General features: G+C 41.1%; 1 protein-coding gene and 1 long non-coding RNA gene across 11 annotated transcripts in view; one reads left to right on the top strand and one right to left on the bottom strand.

Moving 5' to 3' along the window:
* auts2a (activator of transcription and developmental regulator AUTS2 a) overlaps window positions 1-15,000 on the top strand; it is a 418,508-nt gene that overhangs the window by 124,452 nt on the left and 279,056 nt on the right. The gene's annotated exons all lie outside the window — the stretch shown is intronic.
* Window positions 6,464-15,000, bottom strand: part of LOC146509431 (uncharacterized) — an 11,086-nt gene continuing 2,549 nt past the window's right edge. Inside the window, exon 2 of the long non-coding RNA XR_014876374.1 lies at window positions 6,464-15,000. This exon is cut by the window's right edge and continues 187 nt beyond it. This is a non-coding gene — a long non-coding RNA (uncharacterized LOC146509431).

Raw genomic sequence — 15,000 nt, 5'->3', positions numbered from 1 at the left:
TGCTGGTTCGAGCCCTGGCTTGAACAGTCTCGGTCGTTGTGTCCTTGGGCAAGACACTTCACCCGTTGCCTACTGGTGGTGGTCAGAGGGCCCGGTGGCGCCAGTGTCCGGCAGCCTTGCCTCTGTCAGTGCGCCCCAGGGTGGCTGTGGCTACAATGTAGCTGCCATCACCAGTGTGTGAACGTGTGGATGACTGGATGTGTAAAGTGCTTTGGTGTTGTAACTTTATTGCAGTTTATTAACAGCATTTTGGTTATTTTGTAAGTGATTTAAGTGTTAGTCACATGTTTAGTGAGAGCTGTTAATTATAGATTTAATTTTCTGCTAAAGGCGAGCATTTAACAGGTATTTTCATTAGAAAACTGCGTTTCCCAGAATCCTTTGTGGTAGACGAAAGTTACTCTGGGTTTTAGCTAGCAAAGAAAGTTTCGGGAAGCCATTATATGTTGCTCTGATGTCGAGAAGTTTATTTGTTGTACATTCCCCTTTTTGAAGCCTTATATAAACACTATCGTTTCTACAACTGATGTCCGATCCATTTTTTTGGCTAAGTGCATTCGCCACAACATTTGGGGTCCTTAGGGACCAGTAAAGCGCTATACAAGTACAGACCATTTACCATTCTTTTAGCATGTCCAGAAGTCTGACTTTTTGTGCGATGGTTAGCATCTTCCTCTTCCTTTGGGTGCTACTGCCGGAGCCTTTGACGGTGCAAAAAGTTTCATTGACATTGTTGTTTGTTGGGGAGAAAACGTACAAACATACAGTGCAGCACTTCTAGCGATAGAGAATTTATGTAAATTTGACAAGCTGAACACATTCTGTACTGTACAGCAGACACGGCACAAGATTGATTGACAGTGGTCTACAGCCAGTCAGGACGGAGAACACAATGCACAGTTAAAAAAAAAAGAAAAGCAAAATTGCACAAAATAAATCAGCAACAGGCGAACCGCGTTACAGCGAGGGACACTGTACGTACTCATGCTACTGCAATCTGGCACCATAGCAGTTGAGCGTGTGCACGCAGCCACCATATCTCACCACAGTGATGTGTAGAATAATTCTGTTTAACGAGCAAATTCTCACACTCGTTTGTGTCTTTTTTTTTTAATGCGTGTTTTTGCTTTTAGGATGTTTTCACAAAAATACAACACGTGTAATTACTTTCATCTCAGCATTAATAGTTTGCACCTTGATATCCTTTTTGCAAATCCCTGCAGCACCATAACTGAACTCTGGATTAAGTGCGATCTTTGGCATCGCAGGCTGTCAGCTGCTCGTGGTGTTATATTGGCTCATATAACAGTGTAGTGTAATGGGGATAATGAGCCCCTTCTGTGTTTGAGCAAATCACACTGCTGGTTGTGTTTTTTGGAAATAAGCAGGACTTTCAGAACAATTAAAAAGAAATCTGTGGATTCAACATGTTATTATCTTTTAAACATGCAAATAGTCTCACGATGCTTTCCTCTAAAGAGGTAAAAAAAAACAACATCCAGGATGTTTGCAGTTGAAGATGTGTACCGTAAGGTTTTTGTGACAGTTTGACATTTTATTTAAAAAGTAGGCGCCTGTCACTGCTTCACATTATCGCCTTCTGTTAGTCACACCTGAGACGTGTGAAAAAGGAGATGTGCTCTTTGGGTTTGTCCCAGCTGTTAGGAGTAGTTGCTGTGCAGGCTGCAGAGGAGCGCCCAGTCCTAAGGGTTAAGGACGCCTCCTTTAAACCAGAGCAGCCAGTCAACCACAGGGTACTGGCCTCTGGCTCCACGAATCATCTCACTGGCTAGATCCTCCGAAAAGCAGTACCTTAGGCCTGCCAGAGGGCGCGTACTATCATTCAGCAGTGCTCCTACCTGTGCTGAACTCTTATTTTAGTCAGCTAGTAACCAAGTGTAATGACATCAAGGTAAAAGCTGTAATGGCAGATCTCTGGGCCTGGTTGTATTTGCATCTGTGTAAATATTTGTACAGAAGCCCTGATTGTGTCAAGATGGGGGCAAGCGTGCGTGCTTTTCAATCTGCAGTGAAAATGAAATATCACGTTCAGCTCTCTCAGCTTTGCGGGTCACCCTTAATAAGCTTATCCGCTAAGCCAATAAGAGATTCGAAGAAAAGCAATGTCCTGATTGTCAGATAAGATGCTAAATCCATTCTGATGGGAGCCTCAGTTGTGGGGGTGGTAATTATCACTGTCACAGTGGCAGTTTATAGAAGGGGATCAACTCAAATCCACTTTCAATGGCTTGTTTTGCGCTCTTTGTGTCTTTTTAACACACATGACAACAATGTGTAAACATTTAGATGTAATGGGGTCTTCACAAAGCTGTGTGTTATTGTGTAGATGTGTTTTTACAGCATTGTGTGACACAATGTTAGCACAACAACATGTCTGTTGACGTCCCTGCAGGCCCTTACACCTCTGTGTGTGTGTGTGTGTGTGTGTGTGTGTGTGTGTGTGTGGTGCCCCCGTCTCACACACATGTTCAGAGTGGGATAAGACTGAGTTCATGGCCATTTCAAAAGCGAGTTAGTGAAATAAAACGGTTACATTTTTACTTTTAACTGCAGTGTAGCTGTTATTGCTACAAAGTAGCAGTAACAGCTCTAGGAGGGAATTGACAATGTTACCACAATTATTGGGATTTTTCTATATTTTATGATATGCTAAATATTACAATAACGTATATTAGAGCTGCTCAATTAATCAAATTTTAATCTGGATTACGATCGGGGCTTTCAACGATCATTAAAAATGACTGAGCCGATTATTAGCCCCTCCCTCGTGCTTTACTCTCGCGCTGCTCCGTGTGGCAAATCGAGCGCACCTCTCTGCATTTCGAACACGCGTCACAACAATTAAGAGCAGCGGTCTCCAACCTTTTTTGCTCTACAGACCGGTTTATGCCCGACAGTATTTTCATGGACCGGCCTTTAAGGTGTCGCGGATAAATACAACAAAATAAAACTAGTACCGGTACCGAAAAAAAGAAGATTTATTCATAACACACGTGAAAAGACCCAGGAAAACCGAGTTAACGATAAAAACGATAACAAAATAACGCTGAAAACCGATAAAAACCCTGAAAACTATACATTTCACACCTGAGCCTCAACTCTCGCGGCCCGGTACCAAACGACTCACGGAGGCCCGGGGGTTGGGGACCGCTGATTAAGAGGACCCGAGGGAAGCTCGGAAAGCTAAGCAGAAGTTATTTGGAGAGGAGAGTGACTGCTGTTGGTTGAAAAGAGGTAAAAAAAAATTGAGTGGTGTGGAAACATTATGGGTTCATGAGTCAGACGTGGATCAAGTAGACACAGTGTGTAAACTTTGCTACAGTGTCGTAGCTGCACCACAGAGCAACACTGCAAAGTTCACTAAACATAGATGTTTACATTTTTCATTTATTTCTTATATTGCAAACATTTGCACTGTTATCAGTATTTGCACTATTTTATATTATTTTTGACAATCTTTAAAGTCATTATTCAACACATTGTTATTGTTAAATAAATATCGTTAAATAATCGAGATGATCATTTTTGCCATAATCGAGCAGCCCTAACGTATATTGTAATTTTCCACATGGTTTAAAAAACAAATTATGTCTTAAAAATGATCATCAAATATCACATATCTGTTGCTGTCTACATAGACTACATACATACAGATTTAACTATTACATTTGAACTGAGCAGAGTCGAGTTCCCATGAATTGTGCAATAAGGCAGCATGTTGGGAATCTGTCTGCATTCATGAATTGGACAGCAATTATTTGCAAACCTTCAACAATCTCTTTGCAACTTTTTGCAGAAATCTGGCAACTTGGGTCTGCAGTGCGATTAAAAGTGGTTGTGAGCGTGCTCCTCGAGCTTTGGGCACCAATTTAGTAACTAATTGTAACAAGTTTAGTAACAACATGCACATTCTGCAACAACATGTTGCAGAATGTGCATGTTGTTACTAAACTTGTTACAACATGCACTTGTTACATGTTACAACAACATGTTGCAGAATGTGCAATATATATATTGCAATATCACGCTATATTTGTTTTGATTTTTCCCATCCTCCAGTAATTGCTCTTAATGCCTTATCTACATTCCAACTATTTCTTCCAGAGACAACGTTGTAGACTATTGTGACTGCTCTCAGGTACATGCTTATTTGTGGGGGAAAAGTGCACTTTTTGTTGGACTGAAAAATATGTGCTGCTAGCTGCTGTGCAACCTAGTCCAACTGATCAGCTGTGTCTGTGTCATGCACCCCATAGTGCCACAGCATCAATGAAAACACTTTGATCTCTAGTTGTAGACAGAACACTGTCTGCCTAGTTATCAGGAAGACATTGGTGGGAGGAGCTGTGGCTCACCTGGGTTTGAGGCCTGCAGGTCATTATCCTGTTCAGTAAAGTCAAGACAGAGAAAGAAAACCCCAAAGAGTGACCTGAGGTTCCTAAATGTTGTTACATTTAACTCGTGATGTCCGTCTCTGTTACTGCTGTGGCTACGCCTGAATGACTGTGACAAAAAACTCACCTATGTGTAAATGACAGACTTTCATGAAGCCAGCAATGCTCCTCTTATTACACCATAATTTGTTTTTCTCGTGAACTTGCAGCCCCCGTCCTCTTTAAGTCACTCTGACAAAACACTCGCGCAGTAACCGCATGCATCCACCCACCCTGTCTCGTGCTGACGACTTGTGTGCGTTTATGTTGTCGCCTCCACCAGCCTGTCTTCGGCAGAAACCCCGATGCCGTGTGACAAGCCTGTGCCGGCATGTCTTTGAAAATGTTTTCATGTTGTTGTTGTTTTCCCGCACACTTCCAGCTCGCTCAGCTTTGAGAACCTTTTCTTTTGAAGTGTCAGTTTTCTTGAAGCGAGGACAGGCAGCAAGAGGATGGAGGGTTGGACTACCCGCTCGCATGACTATTAAACGGAGTCATTTCATTGCACTCGTGCAGTGAAGACGCTGTTGAAGGACAGAAATCTGCTCTTACTAGTCACTATCCAACCTGATGCAGGCTCTCACTCCTGACAGCCCTCACAATCAGTTTGTGAAAAATTAAGTGGCTGTACTTTGAGTGCTGGCCACTTAAAGCGCAGAGCCATCTGAGCCGTCAGTCAATGCTGGCCGGTGGGCTGTAGGCTTTTGAAGAAGCTTTTATCAGCTGTCCAGCCCCCGTCACAAGCAGACCACTCCAGCACGGCTGTAAGACTTGTGTCTAATCCGATCTGCCACCGTTTACACTGCACAGGCTTCTGATGAGCAGTCAAGATAGTTCAAGTCCACCTGGATGAGTCTTTTTTCCACTTTACCCCTCTTAAGAAAAGTGATGTAAGACCTTGTGAAAAAGTGTGGACTCTTTCATCCCTTCCTCCAGCTCTTACTGCTGAAAACTGCTTTGTTTGTTTGTGCCTGTGTGACATCATGCAGATGCTCACCATCTTTGTCAGTTTTTCTACCCACTCCTGCCTTGTTCACCAGCAACAGCAGGTCTAAAGAGATGACAGCATAGTCATGGTCGTAGTGCAGGAGTTCCACTGAATGTTAGTGGAGTCAGCCATGGTTTCTTTTCCTTTCTGCTGATGTTTCCTTGGAGATCATTATTGTTTATACACCCCGGGGCGTGTTACAGTGCTTAAAAACTAATTACAGCCTCAAACAGCACATAAAACTTCTAAGTGGATCATTTCCTAAATGGAATCAATGGCTTTTATTGAATATATTCACCCATCCAGTGCAACTAGCAAGCCTAATTGCATTCAGTTTTTGCAAATAATATTTGAGTCACATTTAAAATGATGATTTTTTTTATTTTTGTACAAATGTGTGATTCCCACAGGGAGGCGATTATTTTGTTGATTCTTTTACTCGTTTGTACAAAAGACGAGGGTTGGCTCGAAAGAGCAGAAGGAAAAGAGACTCCTTTTATTCCAGTCGTCAAATATATCATCATGCATATTTCTGATGTCTGTAGTCTGGTGCTTGAGACCGAACGTTAACTGTGCATCTGTTTGACTCATGTGAAATCAAACAGCAGAGCCAAAAACCTTAAGTTTCTCCTGATGCATTTCCAGCATTTTGCATTGGTTCTTAGGTTCTTAAGCCTCTGTTGGATAATGGAAAACGACTTTTTACACAACATATGATGAACAAATTCAGTAGTGATAGTAAGAAGTCTCCTTTTTCTATTTGACTCTACAGAAACGACGTCCAGTGAATGCCTGTAGAGTTAGACGTGTCTGGGAGGATAAACTGAATGTAGAAGCAACTGATGAGCTGCAGGAAGAGTGTGTATAACTCTGATATAGGCGTGTACATTTTAATAAGACAGTACATAGATCATATTACTCCAGACAAAGGCTTTTGTCTGTCTGTCATAGATGCAGAGATGCTGCTGGTAATTTGGATCATTGTTTCATGTAGAAAACAAAGAGCGTTTTTCACTCTGAAGTAGAGCTGGGCGATATGAGATTTTTTCATATCACAATATGTTTTTTTCATTTCAGGCGATAACGATATATATCACGATATATATCGTGATATATATCACGATATAAGCCAAATCACTATATTTGTAAGATTTAAATGTGCCGTTGCTCACAAGTAAAATGTGAAATAATCAGCAGCTTGTTTTGATTTAAATATTTATTTCCCATAATAAGTTCAACAGGGTAGATGTACTTAACATGAGACTTTTTCAGATAAATAAAGGCAAATATTGCAAACTACACAAAAGGCAGCCGCTAAAGCGTTTAAGTTTCAAAACAGAACAAACAAAACAGACTAAATTGTCAATTCCACTTAGAAACAAAATATTAATTCTAAAAATAAATCTTAGTTTGTTTTACAGAAGAACAGACAAAATTGACTAACTTTTGTCAATATCAAATAAACTGAGAACTAAAAGGAAATTCTCAATCTCTCCTTGTTGTATAGCTGAGCTTTTCAAACAGTTTAACAGTTACTTTAGTCTGACAAAAGCCGAATGACGAATTAGCGCTTCCAGTCAGAGATCGAGCATGCACCGCTTTATTGTATTTCCAGACTTGCTTTCGGCACATTTACAGTGCGCACTACTCTGTTTTTGTCAGACTTGAAATAGCCGAAATACCGTCACACTACGGGACTTCTGTGGCTCTTCCGTTCGACAGTCTCTCCGGCATCGGAACCATCATCTGTTTTCTCTTCGGTAACCTTCGGTCACGCTCTCGGTTGGTTTTTCTCTAGTCGGCGCACTCATTTCCTCCATTACCCGGGCGGCACGGCGGCTGGCTGCTTCCCAAACAAATACACGTGTGCGGCTTGGCACTTGTGCTGCACGTAACAAGTCACGTGACGTGACGCTGCGGCTGTGATTGGTTCAGCTCTGCGCTACTTAATTTGGATTGGCTGTTCTTCTTTTTTTTGTTTAAGAGGACAAGAGCGGTGAGGCCTATCGCAATAGTTTAATTTTTCTATCGAGAAAAAGTTATTTCGCAATACATATCGTTATCGTTCTATCGCCCAGCTCTAGTCTGAAGCATTTGGAAGAGATGAGAACTACATGCATTTAGAGCTATCGTTGGTGTGAGCAGCTTTTTGATTTCTGCAATTTTTTTGGAAACTAACTGAAAAACTGTTAATATCACAGCAAGATAGAGGACCCACATTTAAGTTTTTCATGAGAGAAATGACAAATATGTCGCAGAGACTGAAACCGACTCAGTGTGTCAGGAATGTGCAGGAATGGCAATAATTAGTTTGCTGTATGTGCGTTTTTTCTCTTTCTTCTATTTTTGTATCTGTTCAGAATTCATCTTATAAAACTTTTAATGCTGTATTAAGGTAACTGTGGCAAATGTTAAATGCGCTGCTGTTCAGAATGGAAATGGAAAAAACCAAAACAGACACACACATACAGTACTGTGCAAAAGTCTTGAGTCGCCCATCGTTTCTTTCTATTTTGCTTCTAAGGAGTCAGTGTTGTCTTTGACACTCTGAGATTCAGCTGAAGAAATTGGAACAAATGATCTGTGTTTGCAATAAGCTGCTAGTAACCAGTCGCCTGAAGATACAATTTAAAATTAGTTCTTTGCTACAGTTTTAGGAGACATGGTTCATCGTTTTTAAATGAGTTGCCTGTTTCATGCTTGAAGGATTCATGTCAGGCTCACCATGAAACATGAAACATGGTCGACTACAAAGACTGAAAACAAGTGAAGAAGCCGTCAGTGTCCAAAGGCATAAAATGTAGCAGGGTAGGCTGGTTTGTGTGCAGTGTGTCCTCAAAAAACTGAGAAAACTGGACAATCAGAGGACAAAAGAAGTGACAGGCCTAAAAAAACAAAGTATGTTTAGCAGATGAAGTATGTGAAAGTCATGTTCTTAAGAAACAGGAAAAGCAAAGGCAGCAGGTCTTGTTCTGTAGCCATCTGTAGAACATAGAGAAGCCTCCGCCATGGTTAAGGCTCCATCGGAGCTGGTGGCGGTCAGATTTTGATGCAACATCCACTCCCATCTTAAAAGTGTCTGATTGGGAATTTTTCATCATGACATTGACTCTGCCAGTTCTGTAAGAAGCATACTTGGATAGTGGTGGATTGGCTTCCTACCATCCTGGTAGAGAACTTAAAGAAATAACATTTCCTAAAAGATTTCAGGCTGTTTTAAAGAATAAATATATTTTAAATACCAAATATTGACTTTCAAGCTCATTAAATTTTGCTGAGTCTGTGTTTGCCTTGTATGCTGTATTTCTGTGTATGTTTGCATGTACTTCAATAAATGCTGCAGTTTCCAATTTTCCCAGTAAAATGCACCCAAGACTGCACATTACTGTAAATGCACACGTACATGAACCTTCAAGGTTTCATCACACTAATATCCTTTAATAAGGTGTATAATTGCTAAAGCCTCTTCTCTTGCTCCTCTTTGATGCAGTCTCCACACTACAAAGGCAATTACTTAATAAATTTCAATTAGGCAAGTCCTAGATTTCAGCTCTGCACAGAGAATTAACCTATGCAAAGCTTCCTGTTTGGAGAGTGACTGCCTGGAAAGTGCTCTGCAGAGAATTTTTGTTATCCTTGCTCTATTGCCGTTGCTGTGTTTTGTTGATACCTATAAAAGAGAGGGTCAGAGAGTAGATAGGCTGAGTAAGTGAAGCATCAGTGGGTTAAAGGTTCACAATAGAGTGAAATACTGGTATGTGGCCTAGAATGCATTTACAGGTTAAGAAAAGGACATATTTACCCAGCATGTGGCTCACTAAACCGCTCAGTTCCAGTGCAGCTTCATCCATGACTGTCACTGACCTTTAGCCCACTAACTACGCCTGAGCGGTGACTGACGACTTGGACCAAAGCACAGAACATGTTTTTGAGCTGCTTTGTTATTGTTGAAAAAGGGTTGGAGTTAAATTCAGAGCGGTGTCCCTGAGACCGTCTATCTCATTAATGTTGTTTTTACATATCAGAGCCTTACACTAAGTAGCTCAGTGTGTGTGTGCCCGTATGTGCATACGTTTTATTTTAATGTTTTCATCATAAATCTCCACAGGTTTTTATCTTTTCAGCTTCAATGTTAAGCACATGAAGTTTGAGTATAATGGACTGTGCTACATTAAACAAACAAACAAAATTTCCACTGTTTGTGCTATTTTCACACATTCTTAGAAGGGGTTTGTGTAATTGGACAGTTTGTAGGTTTGCTGCTGGCCAGTCCATAAAATGTGTTTTTATTTTGATCATGATCCCTTAAGCTTAGCTCTATCTGTTGACAGCCTTATACAGATACGGACTGTTTACCTCAGCTCACAATGTTAGTGAGAAGTACTCGTCTTTGTTTACGGTGGAGGGGACTGTAAAAACTTTGAGAGTCCGATACAGATCAGTGAGTCAGAGAAGCTCACTTTTGATGAATGATGGCCATAGATTAATTTATTCAGGATATCCTGATCTTTCAGTACGCACTGCTATTAGCCTTTGTTAACTCCTGTTAGCCATAGTTAGCCTTTGTTAACTCCTGTTAGCCATAGTTAGCCTTTGTTAACTCCTGTTAGCTGCAGTTAGCCTTTGTTAACTCCTGTTAGCTGCAGTTAGCCTTTGTTAACTCCTGTTAGCTGCAGTTAGCCTTTGTTAACTCCAGTTAGCCATAGTTAGCCTTTGTTAACTCCTGTTAGCTGCAGTTAGCTTTTGTTAACTCCTGTTAGCTGCAGTTAGCCTTTGTTAATTCCTGTTAGCTGCAGTTAGCCTTTAACTCCTGTTAACCATAGTTAGTCTTTGTTAACTCCTGTTAGCTGCTGTTAGCCTTTGTTAACTCCTGTTAGCTGCAGTTAGCCTTTGTTAACTCCTGTTAGCCATAGTTAGCCTTTGTTAACTCCTGTTAGCTGCAGTTAGCCTTTGTTAACTCCTGTTAGCTGCAGTTAGCCTTTGTTAACTCCTGTATACCAAAAATTGTCTTTGAAGTGGATGTTACTTTGTTGGGCTCTGATGCTTGGATAAACTTATACGATGTGAGAACGCAGTCAAAATGTTTTTGAGGAAAAGTGTAATTTTAAGAAGATTTGAGCCTAACACTAGCTGGCATATTGTTAGCTTATAACCAGCTTCTGGTGTTGTTATTTAGACAGCTCATTGTCATGCTCACTATAAGCTTATATATATTCAGCATGTCTAATCTGCTGACTATAAGTTATATGTTCATGCAAGTCTTCATCTGTTAGAGCTCTGACTGCAGTTCAGTTGAGGAGCTGAGGCACACAGAAGCCAATTACTGCTCTTCTGCCTCTGGCATTGCTGGTCTCAAAGACCCCAATAGTTGAAAGGGAGATGTCCTTCCCGGTGACTGTATTTGAATGTGATGGGTCAAGACTGCAAGTGTCACAAAGCGCAAACCGGCTCTGGTGAATTTTTAATAGATTATTGTAAGCTAATAAGAAGAGGTAATTACACAGAGGTAATTACATACAGTCCCCGTAACATGACAGGTATTTTGGTTTTATACACTCTCTAGAGGCAGGTTGTTCTAGCCTGATTTTTTGGCTAAATGTGAACCAAGAATAGTTGTAACAAGCACTCATTATATCCAAAAGGGACAGTAGGGGGTTGTCAACATCTGATATGAAATGCTGGATACAAGCTTAAGTTTCAGCTAACAGTTTGGTCCAATGCTAATCTTCCGGTGATCTTTTGTAGCACTCAGCACCATAGAGACAGCTGATTGTCTGATATGACAAGATAACTAGATAATGGCACTGCCGTTATTCCACATGTTTCATCTTCTTAATCATAAGCTGTAAAATAACCTCAACAGTGATACTGTGAATTTTAGTAACTGATGCATAAATGATCCCATCTGTTCAAGAAATGATTAATTTCAGACTTTATAGAATAATCTTGACATCATTGGACAAATGTGACTGACATGTTGTCGTCTTTATTCCCCTTCTGCTCAACAAAGGAGAATTTTTTTGTCAGTTTATTACTTCCAACCAAAACCTTTTAAATGTGAGTCCGAAACTTGGAATGGGAGTTAATGACGAGCACTTGAAGTCGGTGTAAGTAGCCCTTCATCACATAGTAAATGAGAGAGAGGTTTTAATGACTGTGGAGAGCGTGGCTGCAGGGAGTAGGAGGAACATCCGAAAGCTCATATTTGCACATGTTGAGTCATTTCTGGAAAGTCCTTATCTCACTTTGCTTTTCATCAGCTCCACGCTCCCTGATGGGGGTAAAAAGAAAATCAATTTGCCTCCATTTCCTTCTACCTCATTTCCCTCCTTTTGATAACACGGCAGACCACATCCTCTTAGTAATTTGTCCTTATTGGAGTTAGTCATTCCCAGTGAATTGTCTCTGATTTTTGGATTACTCAAAATCCACTGGTAAAGGAAGTTAACACAGCACCATGAAATTGTATGAATTAACAGAGGGTAATAGTTGATAATAACTGGGGCACCGTCATGACTATTGTGTAATTATTACATGCAGTCTACCAGTTAATTGTCTGTAATGTCGTCTTTATTTATCCCATAATGAACCAGCAGATTACATAACAATGAAAAAACTTAAATCAACACTATATGAATCCACAGGAATACATTTCTTACATAAACTAAAGATATTTGGCTCATAGAGTTACTGTGATTTACCAGCATCTCTCCATATTTTGCCCATGTCAGGATAGTATCATCATACCAACACATGGAACATGTTTTCAGGCTTAAGGCTGAACTTTGGTTCCATCATTTAGCCTGAGAACAGTCTCTCAAACCCAGGAACACACAGGGTTTGCATGCATGAGCCTGCATCCATGGCTGACGTTACATTAACCTTACTTTAGCACTCTTTTGCTTACTGTTTGCCTGAAAAAACGCAGAGCTTGGGCTAGAGTTGAAACATCCTCATCGTTGGTTTTAGTATTGCTTGAATACTGTGTGAAGGACTGGATTAGTACTGAGTCTTCAGAGCGAAGTGTTTTATTGGAACACCTGTGGTCATTCATTTTAGAGATCGAGCAGGTCATCTACGCAACTTTAAGGTTGATGGTTTGATTCCCAGTGGCTGCAGCGATGGGATCTTTAATAATAATAATAATAATGGGTTGGATTTATACAGCGCTTTTCAAGGCACCCAAAGTGCTTTACAATGCCACTATTCATTCACTCTCACATTCACACACTGGTGGAGGCAGCTACGGTTGTTGACATATATTCTACTCTAGAGATGTAGAATATAGACTTAACAATGCTGTACAGTGCAGCGAGGAATGCCCAGACCTCTACATTGGAGAGACCAAACAGCCACTTCACAAGTGCATGGCACAACACAGAAGAGCCACCTCCACAGGACAAGACTCAGCTGTCCATCTGCATCTTAAGGTCAAAGGTCACTCTTTTGAGGATGCCAATGTTCACATTTTGGACAGAGAGGACAGATGGTTTGAAAGAGGAGTGAAAGAAGCATCTATGTCCACTGTGAGCGACCATCTTTGAACAGAGGCGGTGGTTTACGACACCAACTCTCTGCCATCTATAATCCAGTTTTGAGTTCCCTCCCCAGACGCCTTAACGCCCACTCACATCCTGGACCATCTGACCTCAGGAGTTCGCATGATAGGGTGGGACCAGGTTTCACAATGAGCTCACCTGAAACTCTGGCTGATTGGGACCCACACCCAGTTTCACACCTTGGCTCAGGCGATTAGAGGATCATCAGGGGGTCCTTTTGTCCCTCCGTGGGGGGAAACTCCCACTGGGTTTATATCTGGGACTCCCCACCATTTGACCTTAGAACCGAAGAAGCTTCTCGGATGAAGGTGAAACGTCTTCAAGTAACTTAAAGAAGTCCAGACGCTTTTCTTTGCAAGCTCCTTTGACTACTCTAGAGATGGACAAAAGCTATCGCGCCATCGGCCCCTCTGACCAACACCAGTAGGCGGTAGGGTAAAGTGTCTTGCCCAAGGACACAACGACCAGGAAAGAGAGCCCAGGGATCGATACGCTTCCCAACCCCCTGAGCCACGGTCGCCCTTTACTCTATGACATAAGATGAGCAAGTAAGAAGTTTTACTTATCGTCAAAATTCAGTGTTTTAAACTCCAGTTTTACTGGTTTCTTCATTATTTGCATTTGGCCAAACTGCTATAAGTTTCATTACCTTAATCACACCAAAGATAAATAATAGTAGACAAACAGTTTCATCACAATAAAGACATATATTCTACTCTAGAGATGGACAAAAGCTTCAGTGGAGTCACATTTACTGAGTGACCAACCTCTTCATTTAGTGTTTCCGTACGTTGGCACGGTGAAGATGAGATGTTAGTGAACTGTTGTCACTGATGTACTGTAACAGTCTTATAGCTCACATATACTCAGTGATGGCTCGTTTACATGGAAGTAGTTTATTCAGTGTCAGAAATGAAAAGAGTTAGAGGCTTCAAGTGTCATCACACTTCAAAATAATTGCATTATTGAAATAATACGGCTATAATATAATATAATTGACACTTTTAGTTCTTCTGGTACTGCTTGTATTTTCGGGCTCGGCTCTTTGTGCAGCTCAGTTTAAGCATAAACAGAGTTTGAGAGTTGATGTTTATATTTCTTTGACCTTTGACCTGACTGAGCTGCCCTTTATTTCCCTCCTCAGTGATGACCATAACACCATGGCAACAGCAACATGGTAATAAGACATAGTACAGTAGGACATCCTGATGTTCTTTGATATCCGCTGTTACAGAATCACGGCAGGCCTGAACAAACTCTTCAAGCCAGATATGGGAGACGACATGAAAACACTTTCTTCATACAGGCAGACGTCAGAATCCTGTTTGATGCCAGCTCATTTCCCACTGTTTTTGGGCTACATTCCCACAGGAATGCAGACTGACCTGAAATGGGAAGAGGATAAGACCGTGACCTTGGCTCAGCCTTTACTCTCCCAACTGCTTTCATCACTCAAAACAAAATGTTGTTGGAAACCCCTCTTAACTTGCCACGCAGGCACAAATTCAGAGCGAAAGGAGCGGTATTGATCCTTTAACCTTACACAACACCAGATATGAAGGATGAGCGCTCCAGAACAAGTTATAATCCACTGTCAGAGAAAAACTGTTCGTACTTGACAGGAGAAAAAATACTCAAGTCAGTGTGCATTTACTGCTTTAAGAGAGTGTGTAACTACACAAAAGGAACACTTTTAAAACAGCAGATCCCAATGAGGAAAAAATAAATACCTGTGATGATATTTATAATAGAATATCATTGTTTAATAGAAATGAAAACCAACCTACAGAAGGCTCATTTCAAAACTGCCTGGAAATTGAAGAGGAAATATTATGGGAGAAGCTGTTCCAATTGGCTACTGAGACGAGGGATGGTGTCCTGGAGCTTTCCTCCCTAATGTGGACCAGAGCATCGCTGAGCTCTGGACAGTCTGAAGTGCAACTGGGCGGTTAGATTGGACCCAGAGGTGATCCTGGACTAGGAGGAAACTCAAGACCCA

The sequence above is a fragment of the Neolamprologus multifasciatus genome, chromosome 10 (assembly GCF_963576455.1).
Source record: "Neolamprologus multifasciatus chromosome 10, fNeoMul1.2, whole genome shotgun sequence".
In the NCBI taxonomy this organism is placed as follows: domain Eukaryota; kingdom Metazoa; phylum Chordata; class Actinopteri; order Cichliformes; family Cichlidae; genus Neolamprologus; species Neolamprologus multifasciatus.
This window is presented reverse-complemented; position numbering and strand designations above follow the sequence as displayed.